Source organism: Homalodisca vitripennis, chromosome 1 (genome assembly GCF_021130785.1).
Source record: "Homalodisca vitripennis isolate AUS2020 chromosome 1, UT_GWSS_2.1, whole genome shotgun sequence".
NCBI classification, from domain to species: domain Eukaryota; kingdom Metazoa; phylum Arthropoda; class Insecta; order Hemiptera; family Cicadellidae; genus Homalodisca; species Homalodisca vitripennis.
The window spans coordinates 226,722,615-226,744,502 of NC_060207.1; the positions used below are offsets into that span (position 1 = coordinate 226,722,615).

At 36.6% G+C, this 21,888-nt stretch overlaps 1 protein-coding gene across 1 annotated transcript in view; it reads left to right on the forward strand.

Annotated features, from left to right (window-relative positions):
• Nucleotides 1–21,888, forward strand: part of LOC124353117 (early growth response protein 1-B) — a 310,807-nt gene that overhangs the window by 106,132 nt on the left and 182,787 nt on the right. The window lies entirely within an intron of this gene.

The window sequence follows — 21,888 nt, forward strand, 5'->3', positions numbered from 1 at the left end:
CATGGAACAGATTTATCGATTAACGAACAATAGAAACTAATTTAGGACATGAAGAGGTAAGTAATTGCATCTAAGGATTTGAAATAAGTATTTATACTTTAATACTTGCATACATATTTGCCATTTCCACAGCCGAAAGCATGTAAACATGTAAACTATCAAAGAAAACAGGATTTTTCGGACATTTGCCATCGTTTAGTGATACAAAATCAGTAACACTACGTTTCGAGATCTACAATCTTATCTCTTCTTCAGGTTGCAGATCTCGTAACTTAGTGTTAGTGATTTTTTGTATCACTGAACGATGGCAAATGTCTGGAAAAATACTGTTTCCTTCACAATCGTTCAATCGTCAGAAACAAACTTTATACTACCGACTTCTTGAATCAAATAATTTTGACTGTTCTTTCAACAGTCCATGCCCTCTGTGAAACGCCAGTCAACTTAGACATCTAAATAACGTAACACGGTCTTCGAGTTCCTGAGGGAAAAGGATTCCAATCACCATCTGCCGAGTGAGGGATGTCGTAGCCAAAGAAGAATAAGAGGTTCTATCACCGAATCGGCCGAAGGAAGTCGGCCATTTGTAACGTTTGCGCCTGTTTAATTTATTACTAGTTTGTGGATAGTATAAATAACATTGAGCGCGTATTTAAAAGCCGGCTTGTCCAAAAATGGCATCAGGTATAGGTGGGTAGGGCAACTCGCCGCTCGCCGCACCCTGCCGGCCGCACGTACCGCTACATGGGCCTTGTCTCCGCCGCGGCTCGGTCCGCCAGACCTCTGGTCATCTGGGAATCTTCGGGTTGTACAAATACAATGTACTACATGGCAAAGTCTATTAAATTTAAATGAAACGACTTTGAATCTAGTGATTCTCTCTCTCTCTCTCTCTCTCTCTCTCTCTCTCTCTCTCTCTCCCTCTCTCCTTCCATCCCTCCCTCTCCTTCCATCCCTCCCTCTCCCTCCCTCCCTCTCTCCCCCTCTGTATCCCTCTCTCTCCCTCTCTGTATCCCTCTCCCTTCCTCTCTTTCTCTCTCCATCCCTCCCTCTCCATCTATCTCATGGACCACTAGCCTGTCTTGTCTTATCTTATCAAACAGAATAAAGGAGAGAGTCGATACAGAACAAGATCCATAGTACTGATAAACAGCGCTTCGGTTAAAGACAGAATTTGGAATTACTCAATGTTTATCTCAGACCAAGTCCAAGTTCTTAGTACGCTAGGCCATCGCCCTCCCAACAATTAGGTTTAATAGGGAGGTTGATTTTCCCTACAGTTGAATAATGGAGTAGAAATTTTAGCGCTGTTTTTCTATTTTTCAGGACGGTCGTAGTGAATTTATTCCATACATATAATGATAAGAAAAGAATTTAAGTACTATACAATTTTAAGGCACGAATCTAATATATTCTTAAATTGTCATATTATCAAACAGATTGTCTTGCTAGCAAAATAAACGAAAAGAAATTATGCAATGGGTGAATGTGGGAAAGAAATTAATATACCATTTTGTAAAAGTGACTTGTATACGTACTTTTTTATACGTTTATTGCACGACAAAGTGTATTGACTTTGAATGACTCTTTAGTGCATAAAATAAAGCGCTCTCTCCCCCCCTTTCTCTCTCTCCCTCTCTCCCCTCCCTCCCTCTCCCTTCTCTCTCCTCTCTCTCTCCCTCCTCTCTCCCTCCCCCTCTCTCCCTATCTCTCTTTCCCTGTCTCTCTCGGGTTGTATAAACACAATGTACTACTGTATGTCCAGAATACTTCATACGTTGTATCAATTTCACATACAACCAGTGGCGTAGCCAGGGTGTACTGGAAGTGTGTGCATATTGACAATTAAAGCTTTTATAAAACATAAATGTGACGTATTTCATGCAAAAACTATATATAACTGGCTACTATAGCATGTAAGACATTTCTTCCAGTCTTTCATTACATTTTGGAGCCCCAAACAAGATCTGGGAGTACTATAACCCCTATAATTCCACGTTGGATACGCCACTGTATACAATTCTAATCTTCGGGGTTCCACAGGGCATCGTGATTGGAACGATCTTTTTTAATAATTTACCAAATTTAACATTTGTTGATGATTACTTATTAACACTGAATTATTTTCTTGTAAGCCATATATACAAACATTGAATATGTACTCTCTTGTTTATTTCTTATCAAATTTAAAAAAAATACTTACCTTATTTTGATATTCTATGTTTATAGTCACATTTTGCTCCTGTATCTTGGATTTTTTTTTACATTTACGCATTAAATTTTAAAATTACTTTTAAAAGCAACAAATTTTTAGAGAAGCCGATGACCTAAAAAGATGAATAGTTACAAATCAATTATTGTAGTCTATTTATAAATATTTATTTAATTATATAATTAAAAATTGACAGCAAAATTAACTAACTTTGGAATATATTGATAGAAAGCTTATTTGTTAATAAATAATGATAGTTGAATATTAAAGAAACACGTTAGTTCCTACATGCCCACAACAATTTTCATTTACGTCCACTATTTACTATCTGCTGGTTATTTTGTATTCAGTTCATTTCAGTATTCATTCTTGAAAACGTTAGTTATATTTTAGTTAGTTCCGAAATCAAGTAGAAAACGCTACTGTTTTTAATTTAAATGTTCAAGATTTGGACCCTTGAAGTTTATTCTCGTGATTTGACTTTTAGTTGTTGACTGATCCATGTAGTTTTGATTTATATTTATGTAAACAACAAGGTAGGAGTAGGCCTACGCTAGACCATAATGCCAGGAGCATGTAGCGCAAGAGGCATCGCTAGGTTTCGAGGCATGTCCGTTATCTCAACGACATCTTGGTGGGGCAGGGTTAATCCCATTTCAGAAAAGTGACCTTGACCTATCTAGTAATCGAGCCAGGAGGACCGCTGTCCCTCCGGACCCTTCACTGTTCGAACACGAAGGGCGGACCCTTATCGGGAACATCCCCCATGGGGACATAGATCTTGCCTACATAGATGCCAACATTTCATTCAAGCTCATGACATAATTCGATCTCGATATACACCCCTCAGCAATAGACTTCACCAACGTTAAGCCAAACCCAGCAGGGATCATTTCTGGCTGGTTTATACCTTCCAGTTGAACCTATCACTGGGCACAGCAAAAACAGATGTGTCACTTAAATCTGGACAACCTGATGGATGTCCAGGAGCGGCACATCATTAACCACAAATGTCGAGATTCTGGGGCGCAAGGGATAATTCAATAGGTCTAGTCTACTGAGGGAGATGACTGTTGGAGTTGGTGGGATTCGTTCCCTAACTATCAGAGGTTTTTGCTAGCCTCAACAAGGTTGTGCCACCCCCTTCCTGCTTTGACTGGAGGGGCTGGTTCAGAGCTGGCCTCCCCTTCTTTCGAGAGGACATGACTTTGAGGTTAGTGCCCTTAATCCTTCCTCGTGGATCTCGATAGGAGGCGGCCCCTATCCCCAACCTTACCTATCCTGAATATCCCGTCACTCCAGAAGCAGCGCAAAGGTCCTTATAGGTCTAGGTGCAATTTATAAGCTTCTTTTCCTAAAAGAACAGAACGTTAAGCCATACCCATGGAGGAATATGCACCATAATCGAACCTGATTTTGCATTTGTAGAATTTGTATCATCAACATTTCAAGGTTATAGCTCAATATTAGAGTAATAGGATTCACAAACGCTTATAGACTGATATTGCGTCTCGATCTTGTGAATTTTAATGCAAAATCCGTTCTTGAAATATCCTGAGGAGACCCTGGTTTGACTAACACCCAGCGTCCTCGCATTGAGAGATATGTAACATAATGGAACTCGAAAGTGAGGTTCTGTTGAGGGAAAGAATTTAAACAAGGACGTTCTCTGAAAAGAGTTGTCTTTTAAGCGTAAGTCTGAATGTGAGCAAAACCGGAGAATATTACTATAACCATGTTTGATGCATCTAACACAGTCTTTGTCCTTTCCTAATTTGGAATTTCTTAGAAATTACAGGTTCAGTGGTAAAAAAATGAAGAGGGTATCCTCTGTGAAGTCGAAAAACAATAAGTTAAGGATGCGAGAGAAGAGCATCACAGCTGCTGAAGCCCCGCGGCTGGAGCGAGCGACCGGCGCTGGACAGGTTTAGGAGTTATTAATCCGTGTAAAGCCCAGGCTTGTGTGTGCGCGTGTGAGACACAGGCCGGCTGTCTAAATCCTTTCTGTCCCAATATTAAGTGGTGACAGCATCATGAGCATGTCAACACCGGAGAAATGCTGATTTGTTACCCTCTACACTCGAGAAGGCCGCATCAAAACAACGAGGAGAAGACGGATTCTTCCATGGCCATCAGGTACTGAAGATATTCTAGGTCATGACCGGGTGGTTCATTATCTCTAACTATGAACGATGTCTTGCCTGTCTGTCTTTATATTCGAACCGACGTCAAATCAAAAACGTTGTTATTACACATATGTTGATTTTATTTGGTTATACACTTAACGAGTCAGGCATTCGTGGGGATCAAGATAAGTTAAGCAATATAAAATCATATGTATTTTATTGTAACGGACGTCCGTATAATCAGCTAACATAACAAAAAAAGAAAATCTGTGAGAGCCTGTTTATATCAGTTGACATATTCCACACTTAATGACATAAAGAACCACTGTACTGGTACCTAATCAGTAACCACCGTTCCCGATTAATCACCGTTTTCATGTAACCACCGTTATCTAGTAACCACCGTTATCTAGTAACCACCGTTATCTAGTAACCACCGTTATCTAGTAACCACCGTTATCTAGTAACTACCGTTATCTAGTAACCACCGTTATCTAGTAATCACCGTTATCTAATAACCACCGTATCTAGTAACCACCGTTATCTAGTAACTACCGTTATCTAGTAGCCACCGTTTTCTAGTAACCACTGTTATCTAGTAACCACCGTTATCTTGTAAGCACCATTCTTGTATAACCACCATTTTCTTGTAACCACCCGTAAGCACTATTCTTATGCAACCATTTTTATCTTGTTCTGTATAATGTGTATGGTAAAATACATTTTTTCCAGGAAGTTAGGATAAAAAGATAAATTTATACTACATAATGTTGATGGCAACAACAAAGCGTATATCGACGTACCTGAGGCCTTATGCTGAACGTCATCCTACCTTAAATCCACCTTCTTCAGATAACCTTAAAAATCCTTAATGATCCTCAGCTAACGATTTAGAGTGCGCTTAAGAACACTGGGTCTCGTCTAAGTGCTTGTAGATTTTATCACCTCTCCATAGTTCTTGTATTTGTTTTGTCGCTCTCTAAAGCTTCATTTACAGGATCAGAATCTTCCAAACCATATTTTCTTTGAGTCCCCAAATATCCTTAAATGAGCATCCCATAAGGTAATTATAAAGTAGTATCAACCACACTTAAGAACATGGTTCTTCTACGACGGATGGAGAAAAACTGTATATTCATTTTTATTACATCAAAATTGAATTGAACGAATTGAAGGATGGGACATTTTCCAGTTACAGAGTGACTAGCTGGATCGCTCCAAAACGGTAAATGAAATGCTAAAGTCAATGCCTTTGAACTGCATTTCGGGATTGAAACTGTCCATTTTTTACTTATCACAATGCGGTATTTAACTAATCTGGAAAGGATGTGCAAAATGAGTGAGGCTTTAATGTGTATTCTGACTATACAAGTTTCTCATGAAGTTTTAAAGTCAACACTTCTGTTACATTAAATCACTAGTGATAGATCATTATTTCCGCTGTTTGCACGACAATGTCAACTAGCCGGTGTTGTTTTACATTTTACAAACACACATATGGGGCGTTTTTCCTGTGATCAATGTAATTAAAAAGGTAGATTAAAATAGATATTTTAGAAAAAAGTATTGTAGTTACAGGAAGTAAGTAAATATTTCAGTCCAATGCTTGTTAAGTACAAGGTGCGAGTACTTGTACAAGTACACTACACCATATGTCGCGTAACAGGCCTCGCTGAGGTCGAATGCATAATATATCGTCTATAGCTACATGTTACAATGTCAGATGTTAAAATGTCAAATAATTGCACTCAGCTGATTTGAATTTTATTCATTCTGCTATTTTCTCGTTGCCATCATGGTTACTTATGAGAGCAGTTTGAAAATTTTCACCAGCGTTCAGCAAAGTGAACTCGATGCTGCCTATAGAAATGGAGGTTCATAACAGTAAGGTTATAGTTCAGTTCATTGTTGTGATATCGTGCCGACAGACATATCCAAACTACATTTATTTAGCTCCTCGCTAACCCTCCAGCTAAACCTAAAGCCAAATATGTTGTTTCCAGGTTTTTTTTATTGTATTAAAATGATGTGCCCAAAAATGAAGTATTTTAAAATAAAACTTTCCCCAAAAACCAATCTCTAAACGGACTTCACCAGCTTATCCAAAGAAAATTCATAAACGAAGTTATGGTAAATTCGTGAAGAATCAGTTAAAATATATTTTACCTCAGCAAGTATGCTGAGATAAAATAAATGTATATATATATATATATATATATATATATATATATATATATATAATAATATATATATAATATATATATATATATATATATACATTTATATATATTTATATACAGGGTGAATTTAAGTTAGTGTCGAAAATTTTTTTGGGTGATACTACTCAGTATTATAGACCAAAATATGAAAATAAAAAATCCCTATCCCATCTATCTTTTAACTACGACCAATTTCGCTATTTTGTTAAAAAAATCATGTTCTGCTTCAATAAAACTCAATTTCCTCCATTATTTTTAATGTATTTTTAATTCTGAATCCATTTTTGAAATCTACTCAAAATGTTACATGGGAATAATGGAGAAAAACTGTCTTGAAAATAAGTTTGATACAAACAAATTGCTAATAAATCAAATTCTTAAGTTTTCGGCAAAAACATGAAAAAGATATTAGACCCGAGGAATTAAATGAAGTTAATTCTGAAGAGAGGCCAATACCACAAAAAACTTGCTCATTGTGTGGGCTTTAAAATGACATAATGCAACGTTACTTTTATTTTCATCTTCTACTCGTTATTAAAGAATCAGTATTGGAAAACAAGGTCTACTTAAAATATCACGGTGCCAAATAACCAGTCAAAATTGTGTTTAATTCAATAATAAATCAAACATAGGATAAATAGATTAGGGTGTACTTAACACACAGCTTCTAAATTTTGTAATAACAGTAAATAACCGTAATAACAAGCTCGAGTAGCCATAATCAACATACTATTCAACAAAAAATGTTTCGTAAAATATTAAACCAAACCAAAAAACTATCCAATAATCTTTAAATAATTTAATAACGGTACTAATAATAGTATTGTAACAAACAGCAATATTGAAACTAACGGCTAAATACATAACAATACCAAATAAAGTATTAAAAATAGTAACGTAATTAATAATTTTAACACAAAAGAAATAAATAACTACACAGTATGAGGTAGAGAAAATAATTGTTTAGAGCTAAAATACAATGACTCTACAGTTATATAAAAGCCAAAAGAATCACACAAACTATTAAAAACAAGCAACATTTTATTAACAACAATAATTAAATTAATCGGTAAATACATAATAATAACAAATAAAAGCATAATTATACAGTATTAGAGAGTAAAATAAGTATTTAAAGCTAAAATAAAAACACCTCTATATTTGTAAAAATCACATAAATTATTAGATGCAAGCAAAATTTTACTAACAGCAATAATGAAACTTATGGTTAAATACATATTAATACCAAATAAATGCATTAAAAGTAGTACATTAATGAATAATATGAATGTAAAAAAAAATTATACAGAATTACAGTAGATAGTGAAAATAATTATTTATTGCTAAAATAAAAACAACTCAATATCTATACGAATCACAAAAAGAATCACTCACATTATTAGATACAAACAACATTTTAGTCAGTGCAATAATGAAATTAATGGATAAATACACCAAATAAAAAGCATCGAAATAGTAAAATCAATAAGTAATTTTGAACTAAAAGAGATATCTATATAGTATTAGATAGCGAAAATAAGTATTTAAAGCTAAAATAAAAACGACTCTATATTTTTGGAACTCTCAAAAAGAATCACACAAATTACTAGATACTAATAACGATAAAGTAATGTATAAAAAGTAAAGGAAAATCAATTTAAATAAATAAATGGAATTAAGAGATGAGAGAACACTTTTTTAATGTCTTTCATCACACAAACATGTTTTTAAAATATTAAAAAGGCTTTAAAAGACCGAACATATTGTAGGTAAGTACATTTGACCCTGCAGGTACCCTGTAGGCGGGCGGCTGCAATAGCTAGCTCTATTTTCCTAAAGGAAATCACTAATAACGAATTCTACCATAGTGTTTCCACCGATTCTGATTGCGGTATAATTAGAAGGCATCGATCAGACGACGTTTCTCCGACTCTAATAACCCACATGAATGGAAACACAAATCACTTTATTACGGAAATAAATCATAATCAGAATGTAATGAACAGGCTGTAAGATTTAGAGGGCTTGACGAGGTCCAGAGAGCCGTTGAATATGCATGATCGGTACAGAATGGTGGGCTGGGCTTGCCGCGGAGCGGGGCATCCTGGCGGCGGTGAACGCGATGTCACCGGCAGGAAATGTGCGTCCGCTCGGTAAACTCGAAACTGGAATCCTTTATTAGCGTGTGCTGTAGAGATTGGATGATCATTGGCCGATACAGAATTTTGCTGTAGGATGTAGTGGGTGAACTAGAACGTATCCGAGATCTGACTATTTAGGAGACGATTTTTATCATTTTTTATAAATTTTTATCAGTCACCTTAAATTTTGATAAATTTTTAAAATTTGGTAAAAATCCTTACCCTTTAAAAATAAATTCATGACAATGGCCTGCTTTCCAGACATTTTATTTGCCGTTGAATTTGTCAATAATAATGGCAAAAGACCGTAATCGGTTTTTTACGTTTTTTGGACAAAGAAAATTATTCAAACATATTTTTTTCAATATTTCTCCATGTGCGCCAAGAGGTACCTAAAACATTAATTTACCTAAAAAAATTACGCAATTGAGCGCCCTAAAGGGCACGCGATAGAATGAGCCATGTATTTAAGCGTGGGATCAAATTTAATAAACTATTGAGACACGCAAACTATAAAAACGTAATAAGGAAATGCATAGCGACGTGTACCCCATCGGGTGCACACCACGCTTTATGTAGCCTACTAGGTCGGGTATACGACGGCAGTTAAGAAAGATTGCGTGTACCAGATCGGGTACACGTCGTCGTGAACGTGTTAGACATAATGTGTTTTTCACATTGTCGGTGACTGGATTCAATTTTCTTTGTATCGAAATAATCATTAATATTCATCCCGTAACAAAATTTGTACGCAGTTCAGTATATACGTAAATATACGATGTTTTAAACAATATTGAACACATACTGTAAGTTTTAAGGATTTTTTTGTAAATAGGTTTATATTGGTAAAACAATTTTTATTTTAAGGATAAAAACTCTATAAAGGTATTTTTTCAATTAGAAATATATGCAAATATGATTAAAATGAATCCGTCCTGTGTTATCTATAATTTCTGTTTTAACTTTGAGGAAATAAACATTTGATAGTTTTTAATTCTATAAATATGTGATTCACACTATTTTGTTCATTTATTTACGCATTCATTGTAGTGAGAGTTACTAATTGACTATAATTAGTTGAACCGTTAAAACAAATTGGGTATACATTGAGTGTAATATTAAAAAAAGAAAGATTGGATGATATTAACAGACTATAAATACACGCAAAACATAAAAAAGTAATACTTATTCCTTCATGTACTTTTAGTCCATTTATATAAATAATTTAGGATCGAGTTAAAATAAAAATTATGAATATTACTGTCCTAATAATCCATAGTAAAAACCCTGATGGCTTTACTATTCATTTTACTTAAATTTAATATATTTTAGTTACCACTATTTTCGTTAGGGTTGTTCGATTTTTAAGACAAATATTTAATGACGTTTATGACAATTAAAATTTTGAGTTGATTCTGGCCGTTGTTATAAAAAAAGAAGTAACTGATTGTCATATTTATAGTTTGTTTTTCTAAAGAAGATCCCTGACGGAGCCGAGTCCTGACCTCTCTCACACGCTAAACAAACGTCTACCACATTTAAATATACACCTATATTACCTCGCAAACAATTTTTTTTACTACTTGGGTAGTATTCACCCACGTATTAGAGTGAAATAAACATATTTGTGTGTGTGTGTGTGTGTGTGTGTGTGTGTGTGTGTGTGTGTGTGTGTGTGTGTGTGTGTGTGTTTTGTTGTAGTGATAACCAAAAATATTGAAAAAAGTTTTCTGATAAAAAATTTAAGCTTTCTTCACTTTAAATCCTCGTTATAAAAAAATAATTACAGTAGAAAATTGAAATTTCCAAATTAATAACTAAATGCGTAATCAATATTTTTGTAAACCGTTACGAAATCGGTTAGTAACTATCATTTTGAGATTTTGAAAATGCTATATGATACTATAAGTACTGGATGCTGATATACTTCCAGACAGAAATGAAATGTTTCCCTACTTTCGCAGGTTAAGCTTAGTTAATTCTCAGGAAATAAATTGTGATTTTTCGGAAGTCAATGGCCAAGTTCTACAATAAGTTATGTTCTCATATTGGCCTAAGATCAATACCGTTGGGAACAATGGTGTAGAAGCCTATAGGAGTTTTAAATTCACCCATATGAAGTTTAGAAACCATCAAGGTGTTAGGCTGGGTTAATAATGTATTTTGATCTCTTTCGAAGTGTGAAAATTGATTCAAAATTGAGGCCTATATTTTGCATCCACCCCATCCTATTCCTTACCTGCTTCTCACTCGGTCCTTACTGCTTCGCAATATTTTGTTGCTGGAAAAACCAAATATCTCCAACCACTGACAAAAGTAAAAATAATCCCAACTTCCACATCGATATGTAATAACAGATGTAGAAGTCAAATGTGCGAATACTGCCCCATGTGCTCAGATACTGTACAGTGAATTGTCTGAGACAAGGTCACGGCAGACAGACGAACCCAGCGCCATTCGCCATTTATGATGCCGCCATTTTGTTTTATTGCTTTGCTGAGACCGTTATTTAAATTTCTACTTCCCAAGGCCAGGTTGTTTAATGGGCTGGTCGATTGAGAGATTCGATCAAAGAACGAGTGTTATTGACTTATGGACTGGCATAAATAAGTTTTCTTAACTTATGGCTTCATTTTTATTCCAAGGGAGTAACTAGCAGGTACAGTTAGATACACAAGGTGATATGTTCTTCTAGTTTAGTATTAGTTTTTACAAAGCAAAATTTAATATTTGGAATAAGCTTACCAAGCAAAAATATATACAAGTGATATATTTTCTAGTTTAGTATTAGTTTTTACAAAGCAAAATTTAATATTTGGAATAAGCTTACCAAGCAAAAATATATACAAGTGATATATTTTCTAGTTTAGTATTAGTTTTTACAAAGCAAAATTTAATATTTGGAATAAGCTTACCAAGCAAAAATATATACAAGTGATATATTTTCTAGTTTAGTATTAGTTTTTACAAAGCAAAATTTAATATTTGGAATAAGCTTACCAAGCAAAAATATATACAAGTGATATATTTTCTAGTTTAGTATTAGTTTTTACAAAGCAAAATTTAATATTTGGAATAAGGTTACCGAGCAAAAAGGTGTACAAGGTGAAATATTTTCTAGTTTCGTATTAGTTTTTACAAAACAAAATTTTAGATTTGGAATAAGGTTACCGAGCAAAAATATATACAAGGTGAAATATTTTCTAGTTTCGTATTAGTTTTTACAAAGCAAAATCTAATATTTGGAATAAGCTTACCAAGCAAAAATATTGCAGGTCAGAAAAATAATCTGAAACACTTCCAACAATTCTTTTCAACGTTATTTTTGACATGTATTTTATTTAATTGGAATTAAGGAATTCTCTAAAATACGAACCATCAGTTGGTTAACAATAATTTGTTAAGGAAGATAATACTAGAACTGGCCATAGTAAAACATAAGGCATTTTTTTTATCTTTTCAAGGTATAATTTAAAAATTCATAACAAATATAGTTTTCATACTGACTCCATCAGGCTGTTGTATATAACAGGACAATTTAATTTCGTATTCTATCTATGATATAATTTTTGTAACAGTTTACCGCCATTTTTATGTGTAGCACGAAAGAAATTATTTCTCAATGAATTAAAAATACGAAGGACAGTATACGGAAAATCAAATTTCGGAAACAATAAAAAAAAATTGCTACAAAATGTTGAAATATGTACGTTCGCGAATGAAATGTTAAATATTGCAATGTTTTGACCGTAGATTGTCACTTTTGTGCAGTTATTTTTTAGTAATTCTAAATTATTTTATATGAAAATATTCATAATACATACCTTGTATTTCTGAGTGCTACATGTTTATATTATGTAGTATTGTTACATTCTATTATATTACATGTATATTTAATAAGATGCATTTAGATGTGAATAACTTCGTTAATACCAAAGACCTTGTTCAGAACCTTCGATGCGACTGTTCAGCCAACTATATGGAACGGGTAAACAAGTCGGTACAAACCTTACTTATACGGTGTATTATCTCAATTACATATATTAATACAAGAATCCAAAAAATCGCTTTTTAGACTTGAGGTGGTATTAACTGTAATGTAGTATATTAATTTGGGTCTGCTGCCTGGTCAACTGAAGAAACCCCTCTCAGGTTTGCACTACATTTCAGAGATTGATGTATTGAGACTATCTTGAGTTTTTGTCCATCTATTAAAATGTTACATTAAAATATTTTATTCTCAAATGTTTGTAGCTGGGTTATGTCAACTGTAATATTAAACATGTCGTTTGTATAAATATAAATATCTATAATCCTACGTAACATGTAGAATAAAGTATTATCAGAAGTGAAATTCTGAAAGTGATAGTGATGTTGCTATGATGTAACAGTTATTGGAAGACACAATTACGTCTGTTGTATAGCACCCCAAAAATAATATGGTGGTGAAATGTATAAAATAGTTTTATTCAGGGATGTATTTTTTAAAAGAGGTAAAAAAAGATCTCAGACTTAAATCTGTTTCAAATAATATTAACTTAAACTAAAAATAGTCATTTTTAAACCTAACAGCTATGACTAAACCATTCCATTGATCGAAGAAGATGAACTGATAATTGAAATGCATTATCCTCTAAATACTTAAGAGTAGGCTGTACAGGCACTAATCTTGATTGATGTCGCTTAAGAACATTGTTTAACCTCATGCACTGTTACGATCTTCTTTTCAATCGTAGAAATTATAGGAGTCTCATTTTATTAGATATTTCAAACGCATCATCAAAATGTTGTGTACTTCACCGTTTAAATATTCAAAAAAGTATATATAATGGGTCTTTTTCGTTTAAGGGCCAGCACAAAAGACCCTAGCTTGCCTATTCAAAACTCAGATCACGCAATGCTTGCCCGTTGCAGCTTGCTCTTTTTAGAAAAAAAATTAACTCGAGCTTGCAAAGTCCAAGCCCAGATCAACTCATCACCACGCTTTATTGAACAAGAAAACTAAGTATAACTCACAGAACTACGCAGGTTTTCATTACAGGCAAAAGATAAGCGGCGCGCGTTTATCACTGATAAGATAAGACGAGTTTATACTAGAAGTAGTACCTGGACTACTGCCCTAAGAACTAATAACAAAAAAAAAAAAAACGATTAAATGCACTGTCTGTCAGGTAGAGTATGTTTGTAAGGTGCTGGCCCTTAAAACGAAAAAGACCCTATATAATTTACAAACAGATTTAAAAATATTGGATATGTATTAATTATATCTTTAAAACGAGCCATCAGCCATAATTCTACGACTAAAATGCTTGAGTCGTAAAAGTACTCGATATTTGACTTCGTTCGCAAAGAAGAGGTTTAGGAAAACAATGTGAAGTGATGTGGAGATAAGTTAAACCCTTGGATATACGTATAACCCATTCGAGTACTACAGCTTTGCGGCAACATTATAATATTATCATCATTCTACATTACTACATGTAAGAAATAATATTATTACTTTTCTGTCAGCCACTTAATTTTAAAGTAATTTCTATGGTTATCATCAAAAAATTTGCATCCACTCTACACAGAATGTATTTCTTAATCACCATACTAGAAGTATCCAGGAAAAAGAATTTTCAAATCTGAGTGCAATAAGGTAAAGTAATAGTGATTTTGTAATGTACATTTGTTTGTAAGGAACATACAGATATCATAGTAATTGAACACCACTGTGTTCACAAAATATAACACCAAGAGAGAGAGTAAAAGAGACGTAAGACAAGAGGCCACCCTCGACCTTCTCACTGTGAACAAGACCACGAAGCCGTATCGTGAGCAGTAGCAGCATGAAAGGCTTGGGCCGAGGAGTGTTTATTAATTGATGTGTCGGCCACTGGTGCGTGAGTGCAGTAGTTGTATGTGTGACTGCCCTGATGGCAGCCATTTAGATGATAATTGTCCAGCAGCCCAGGTTCATCACACTCTGTCAATCAAGGTGTGAAGCTCCTGCCCCTCGACCTTCTCACTGTGACAAGACCACGAAGCCGTATCGTGAGCAGTAGCAGCATGAAAGGCTTGGCCGAGGAGTGTTTATTAATTGATGTGTCGGCCACTGGTGCGTGAGTGCGGTAGTTGTATGTGTGACTGCCCTGATGGCAGCCATTTAGATGATAATTGTTCCAGCAGCCCAGGTTCATCACACTCTGTCAATCAAGGTGTGAAGCTCCTGCCCCTCGACCTTCTCACTGTGACAAGACCACGAAGCCGTATCGTGAGCAGTAGCAGCATGAAAGGCTTGGCCGAGGAGTGTTTATTAATTGATGTGTCGGCCACTGGTGCGTGAGTGCGGTAGTTGTATGTGTGACTGCCCTGATGGCAGCCATTTAGATGATAATTGTCCAGCAGCCCAGGTTCATCACACTCTGTCAATCAAGGTGTGAAGCTCCTGCCCCTCGACCTTCTCACTGTGACAAGACCACGAAGCCGTATCGTGAGCAGTAGCAGCATGAAAGGCTTGGCCGAGGAGTGTTTATTAATTGATGTGTCGGCCACTGGTGCGTGAGTGCGGTAGTGTATGTGTGACTGCCCTGATGGCAGCCATTTAGATGATAATTGTCCAGCAGCCCAGGTTCATCACACTCTGTCAATCAAGGTGTGAAGCTCCTGCCCCTCGACCTTCTCACTGTGACAAGACCACGAAGCCGTATCGTGAGCAGTAGCAGCATGAAAGGCTTGGCCGAGGAGTGTTTATTAATTGATGTGTCGGCCACTGGTGCGTGAGTGCGGTAGTGTATGTGTGACTGCCCTGATGGCAGCCATTTAGATGATAATTGTCCAGCAGCCCAGGTTCATCACACTCTGTCAATCAAGGTGTGAAGCTCCTGCCCCTCGACCTTCTCACTGTGACAAGACCACGAAGCCGTATCGTGAGCAGTAGCAGCATGAAAGGCTTGGCCGAGGAGTGTTTATTAATTGATGTGTCGGCCACTGGTGCGTGAGTGCGGTAGTGTATGTGTGACTGCCCTGATGGCAGCCATTTAGATGATAATTGTCCAGCAGCCCAGGTTCATCACACTCTGTCAATCAAGGTGTGAAGCTCCTGCCCCTCGACCTTCTCACTGTGACAAGACCACGAAGCAGTATCGTGAGCAGTAGCAGCATGAAAGGCTTGGCCGAGGAGTGTTTATTAATTGATGTGTCGGCCACTGGTGCGTGAGTGCGGTAGTGTATGTGTGACTGCCCTGATGGCAGCCATTTAGATGATAATTGTCCAGCAGCCCAGGTTCATCACACTCTGTCAATCAAGGTGTGAAGCTCCTGCCCCTCGACCTTCTCACTGTGACAAGACCACGAAGCAGTATCGTGAGCAGTAGCAGCATGAAAGGCTTGGCCGAGGAGTGTTTATTAATTGATGTGTCGGCCACTGGTGCGTGAGTGCGGTAGTTGTATGTGTGACTGCCCTGATGGCAGCCATTTAGATGATAATTGTCCAGCAGCCCAGGTTCATCACACTCTGTCAATCAAGGTGTGAAGCTCCTGCCCCTCGACCTTCTCACTGTGACAAGACCACGAAGCCGTATCGTGAGCAGTAGCAGCATGAAAGGCTTGGCCGAGGAGTGTTTATTAATTGATGTGTCGGCCACTGGTGCGTGAGTGCGGTAGTTGTATGTGTGACTGCCCTGATGGCAGCCATTTAGATGATAATTGTCCAGCAGCCCAGGTTCATCACACTCTGTCAATCAAGGTGTGAAGCTTCTGCCCCTCGGCCTCCCTCGACCTTCTCACTGTGACAAGACCACGAAGCCGTATCGTGAGCAGTAGCAGCATGAAAGGCTTGGCCGAGGAGTGTTTATTAATTGATGTGTCGGCCACTGGTGCGTGAGTGCGGTAGTGTATGTGCGACTGCCCTGATGGCAGCCATTTAGATGATAATTGTCCAGCAGCCCAGGTTCATCACACTCTGTCAATCAAGGTGTGAAGCTCCTGCTCCTCGACCTTCTCACTGTGACAAGACCACGAAGCAGTATCGTGAGCAGTAGCAGCATGAAAGGCTTGGCCGAGGAGTGTTTATTAATTGATGTGTCGGCCACTGGTGCGTGAGTGCGGTAGTTGTATGTGTGACTGCCCTGATGGCAGCCATTTAGATGATAATTGTCCAGCAGCCCAGGTTCATCACACTCTGTCAATCAAGGTGTGAAGCTCCTGCCCCTCGACCTTCTCACTGTGACAAGACCACGAAGCCGTATCGTGAGCAGTAGCAGCATGAAAGGCTTGGCCGAGGAGTGTTTATTAATTGATGTGTCGGCCACTGGTGCGTGAGTGCGGTAGTGTATGTGTGACTGCCCTGATGGCAGCCATTTAGATGATAATTGTCCAGCAGCCCAGGTTCATCACACTCTGTCAATCAAGGTGTGAAGCTCCTGCCCCTCGACCTTCTCACTGTGACAAGACCACGAAGACGTATCGTGAGCAGTAGCAGCATGAAAGGCTTGGCCGAGGAGTGTTTATTAATTGATGTGTCGGCCACTGGTGCGTGAGTGCGGTAGTTGTATGTGTGACTGCCCTGATGGCAGCCATTTAGATGATAATTGTCCAGCAGGCCAGGTTCATCACACTCTGTCAATCAAGGTGTGAAGCTTCTGCCTCTCGGCCGCTCTCGCCGGGATCGTGCTGGCCCATTCATGCCATCCTGAGGGCACTACACGCTTTTTAACGAAAAAATATTGCCCAAAAATTATTACTCACTCGGCTCCATTTCTTTCTCACCAACTTTCTGCACTTTCTTCCTCTATGAGTCGTCTATATTCACAGCGACACAGTCATTTGTGGTACCAATTATTGAATATAATGGCATTTGATTTTCTATATGCAGTTAATAATAGATTTTTGGTACGGTACAAAATTTAACACGTCCAGACAGTTTACAAAATTGGCGAAATACCGAATTAATGGGTGTTTATCTATTACGATTTTGCAATAGTTATAAGATAACAACAATAACGTTAGATTTATGATAGGTTGAACATAATTTAAATAGATATGTAAATGTTCTTTTACGTTTAATTTTTCTCCTTTTGATAAAAACATTGAAACTTTAGGTATGGAAAAAGAGTAAAGTCAAACGCAATAGAAGAATTAATATCTATTTCAATTATAGTAATGATTCTCAAACATTCCAAATATAAATATAACAAACAAGACAAAGCCAAATTTGGAAAAACATTTCATAACAATAAATAGAATATAGTGATCAAAATTAAAACTATACCGCTGAAATATACATACGTTTGAATTTTCATAATGAATGTACATAGTTCCTTTTTTGTTTTTTAGAAGTTATTGTACACTAAGCGGGCGTAACTCCGAAACACGTGTCTACAACAATAAATCTTTTCCAAGGATTTAATTTTCCTAGTTATAAAATTAATATAATAATTCTTTCTGGAGTCAGTAAAATGGCTATTATTTCTCGTTGGAGCTGTTGTAATATTATTGTTTTTGCTTGTAAAAATCCCCATCGTTGTTTTAAGTTTATAACTTATATTAGGTTTTCCTCGAATTCTTCTTCGGGAATTCTCTGGAGGTTTGATTGATTAAAAATGTCTATTTTATCAGCTCAAATTGATTTTGGAATTCTGAGTCAATACAATAGCTCTTATTTCTCGCTGAAGCTGTCGTTATATTACTGTTTTTGCTTGTAAAAATCCCCATCGTTGATTTATGTTCGTAACTTATATAACGATTTCCTCGAATTCTTCTTCGGGAGTTCTCGAAAGGTTTGATTGATTAAGAATGTCTATTTTATCAGCTCAAATTGATTTTGGAATCCTGTAAAAGAATTTGAATAGGTATGCGCTACTATGTCAGCCCACTTGAATTATTACCTTGTCTGTCTGCTCTCAAATTTCAATATGAAGTATTCATTTTCGTCGAGAGACAAATTTAGAAAAACAGATATAACTGATATTGGTCGGTAACTGCCTCGAATATACGACTCAAAACAGCTGTAACTTCCCTTCGAATCGGGGAATTTAATTTAGAAGCATTTTGAAGTTTCCGGGCCACTAATAGCTTGCCGTATAACTCTGCGGCTCGGCTATTAATCATGGCTCTGAAATGGATCTATTCATCGTGTCATCGAAACTACCGCTGCGGCCCTAACCTCACCGAGCCCATTAGCAGATAACAATAAATAACCGGCGGTCGAGGTGTGCCGGGGGTCTCGGGTTCCATTCCAGAACCGGCCAGATATTTATGGACCCAAATACATGCACATAACAAAACCCATAGAGAACATCACAGTTGTTGTGTCAGGTCAAGGCTTGAGCGATATGCACAAGAATTTTTGTTTAGGATCGATAACACTGTTATCAATTTAATTGTTGTTTCACACAGTGCCAATATAAAAACTGAAATCTAGTCAACACTATCAATCTCTAGTTTAATTAGTGACTGAAGTAAGTGTTGGCTTTTTTAAGACGTTAATTTTAATGTGGACCACTTATGAATCCAAAATCCAAATTTAGAGTCGTACAGGCAAGCTTTCAAGAAATTGCAGCTGTAGACTCTACCGTGCCTCTACATTTTGGAAACAACGTTGTTTTGTTTGAGTAAACGTATCTTAACCAGAGGCCGAGACATACACATGTATGAGACAAACTAGCGAAATGGGAGACACAGAACGGTGGTTTATGAACGCCTACCCTCGCAAGCGGGTGGGCATTTCCTCAACAGACTGTCCAATGCAATGCCGTTAAAGACTCGCCCCAAACGCTTCTTGGTTTCTCAAGCATTCTATAATGCCGGTGAGTTTTTGGCATTCGATTGGGATACCGCAGACTAAAAGACTCACCCCGCTGTACTAAGTGGCGATGAATGAAACAAGAGGCGTGATTGTAAAATTGGAAATTGTACGTAAGAATGTGTATTGTTTGTATAAATGTCTGGAATTTTAGAAAACTCGTATTGAAGTTTCTCATACAATTCACATATTGACACTGCAATAAGAAAGATTTTGGGTTTGATTTGAAGCAACATTAAAGCAAATGATCACATAAATCTAGTTATCAAATTGTGATGCAACCATAATTTACGGTGTAGCTAAGCTTTTATATTAGTCATGAAATGAGTGTGTAAGTTCCTTTGAGTAGCAAATTTTTGATCGGGAAATGAATTATTAACAATGTACGCATGCTAAGTTTTGAAGATTTATAAAATTACATTCAAGCAGGTAATGTAAACAGCTGGTCGGAAAATTTACGTTGTAAAGTCTCAAAACAGGTGTTATTGCTGAAGTAAAAATATATTTAAATTAAAAATATAAATCGTTATTATAATTGTTGATAAAGATTCTGTAAACTTTCATGCATTAATGACTGCAATATTTATAAAAGACTATGGATTGTTAGAGATACCCATACGCAAGTCACTGTACTCCATATACTGTAGGATAAAAATCTTAATTAAAATTTATAATGAAAATCAATTATTCATAGTGGTTGTTTAATCTAGTAGTTGCATCAAGTTTGTTGAACTTTCCTTCCCAACAAGAAATCTTAACACATTATTGACGTGTATAAGTTTATTAACTATCCATTTATGAACCAGAGAAGGATCTCTAGAAATGTAACAGTTTGGTGGTGTGTAAAATTATGATGAAATAATATGTAATGTAATATGTAGTTCTTAAAAATAAAAACTTTGCGAAACATTCCATTATCATTCTGAGAATAATTATCAAGTTAATAAACGGATACACCGAGTGTTAAGAGATCTGACATAACGTAAGGGAAGAGTAAAGCACAGGCAGGAAAAAATGGTCAGCCTGCGCTTTTTTTATCTTTTGAATCTAACATCAACAGGCTCTTCCTTGCACCCAAGATCCTATGTACAAGTTTCAAGTCTCTCTGAACTTTCTATCAAGAACTATCACACAGTCGGACTGACCTTTTACTTTTGATACAATAATGAATAGGGTTCTTCATTGGACCAAGGAGTACCAAATTTAAAGTCTCTAGGACCTTTATATCAAGAGTAAACACACGGGTTGGCAGGCGGGCAAAGAGAAAGATAGTCGAAACGTCCTTAGACCTTTTAACCCAAAAATCACTAGGCTTCTCCCATGGACCAAGAGAAACCATCTACATAGTTTCAAACATCAAGGATCTTTTCTACCAATAGTTAATGCACGGGATGACAGGCGGGTAGTGAAAAAGATAGTCGACATTTCCTTTGACCTTTTGACCCAAAAATCACTAGGTCTTCCATGGACCACAAGAAACCATGAAACCATGTAACTAGTTTCAAGTATCTCGAACCTTTCTATCAAGAGTTGACGCACGGGCTGGCAGGCGGACAGACAGAGAGATAGTCGAAACGTCTTTTGATCTTTTGATCCAAAAATCAATAGGCTTCTTCCATGGACCAAGAAAAATCATGTAAATGGTTTCAAGTATCTCGGACCTTTCTAACAAGAGTAAATGGATGGGCTGGCAGGAGGGCAGACAGAATGATAGTCGAAATGTCTTTTGACCTTTTGACGCAAAAATCACTAGGTCTTCCATGGACCAAGAAAAACCATGTGCATAGTTTCAAATATCTAGGACCTTTTCTATCAAGAGTTAACGCACAGGCTGGAAGGCGGGCAGACACTAAGATAGTCGAAATTTCTTTTGACCTTTTCATGCAAAAATCAATAGGCCTCTTCCAAGAACAAAGTGAAACCATGTAAATAGTTTCATGTATCTCGGACCTTTCTATCAAGAGTTAACGCACAAGCTGGCAGGCGGCAGACAGAAAGATTATCCAACGTCTTTTGATCTTTTGATCCAAAAATCAATAGGCTTCTTCCATGGTCTAAGAGAAACCATGTACATAGTTTCACGTATCTCGACCTTTTTATCAAACGTCGGTGTTCACGCAGACTGAGGGGGATGGAAAAAGAAAAGATTTCAGTAAGCCCTATCGGTTCTTTAATAAATAAGACATATTATTATTTAAATTATTTAGGCCTTTGTTATTTTATTATTTTTTATGTTCAATTTGATGGAATTGATAAGTGAAAGTTTGGCTGTTGAAGTAATTCTGTGCTTACTCTTAAATTATTTGGCCTTCGATTCACTGTACCAATGTGGCCACGAGCGCCATCCTGCAGGATTTAGCCACAACACAGCGACGCTCATGAGTAAATGTGATAGCTACACGGT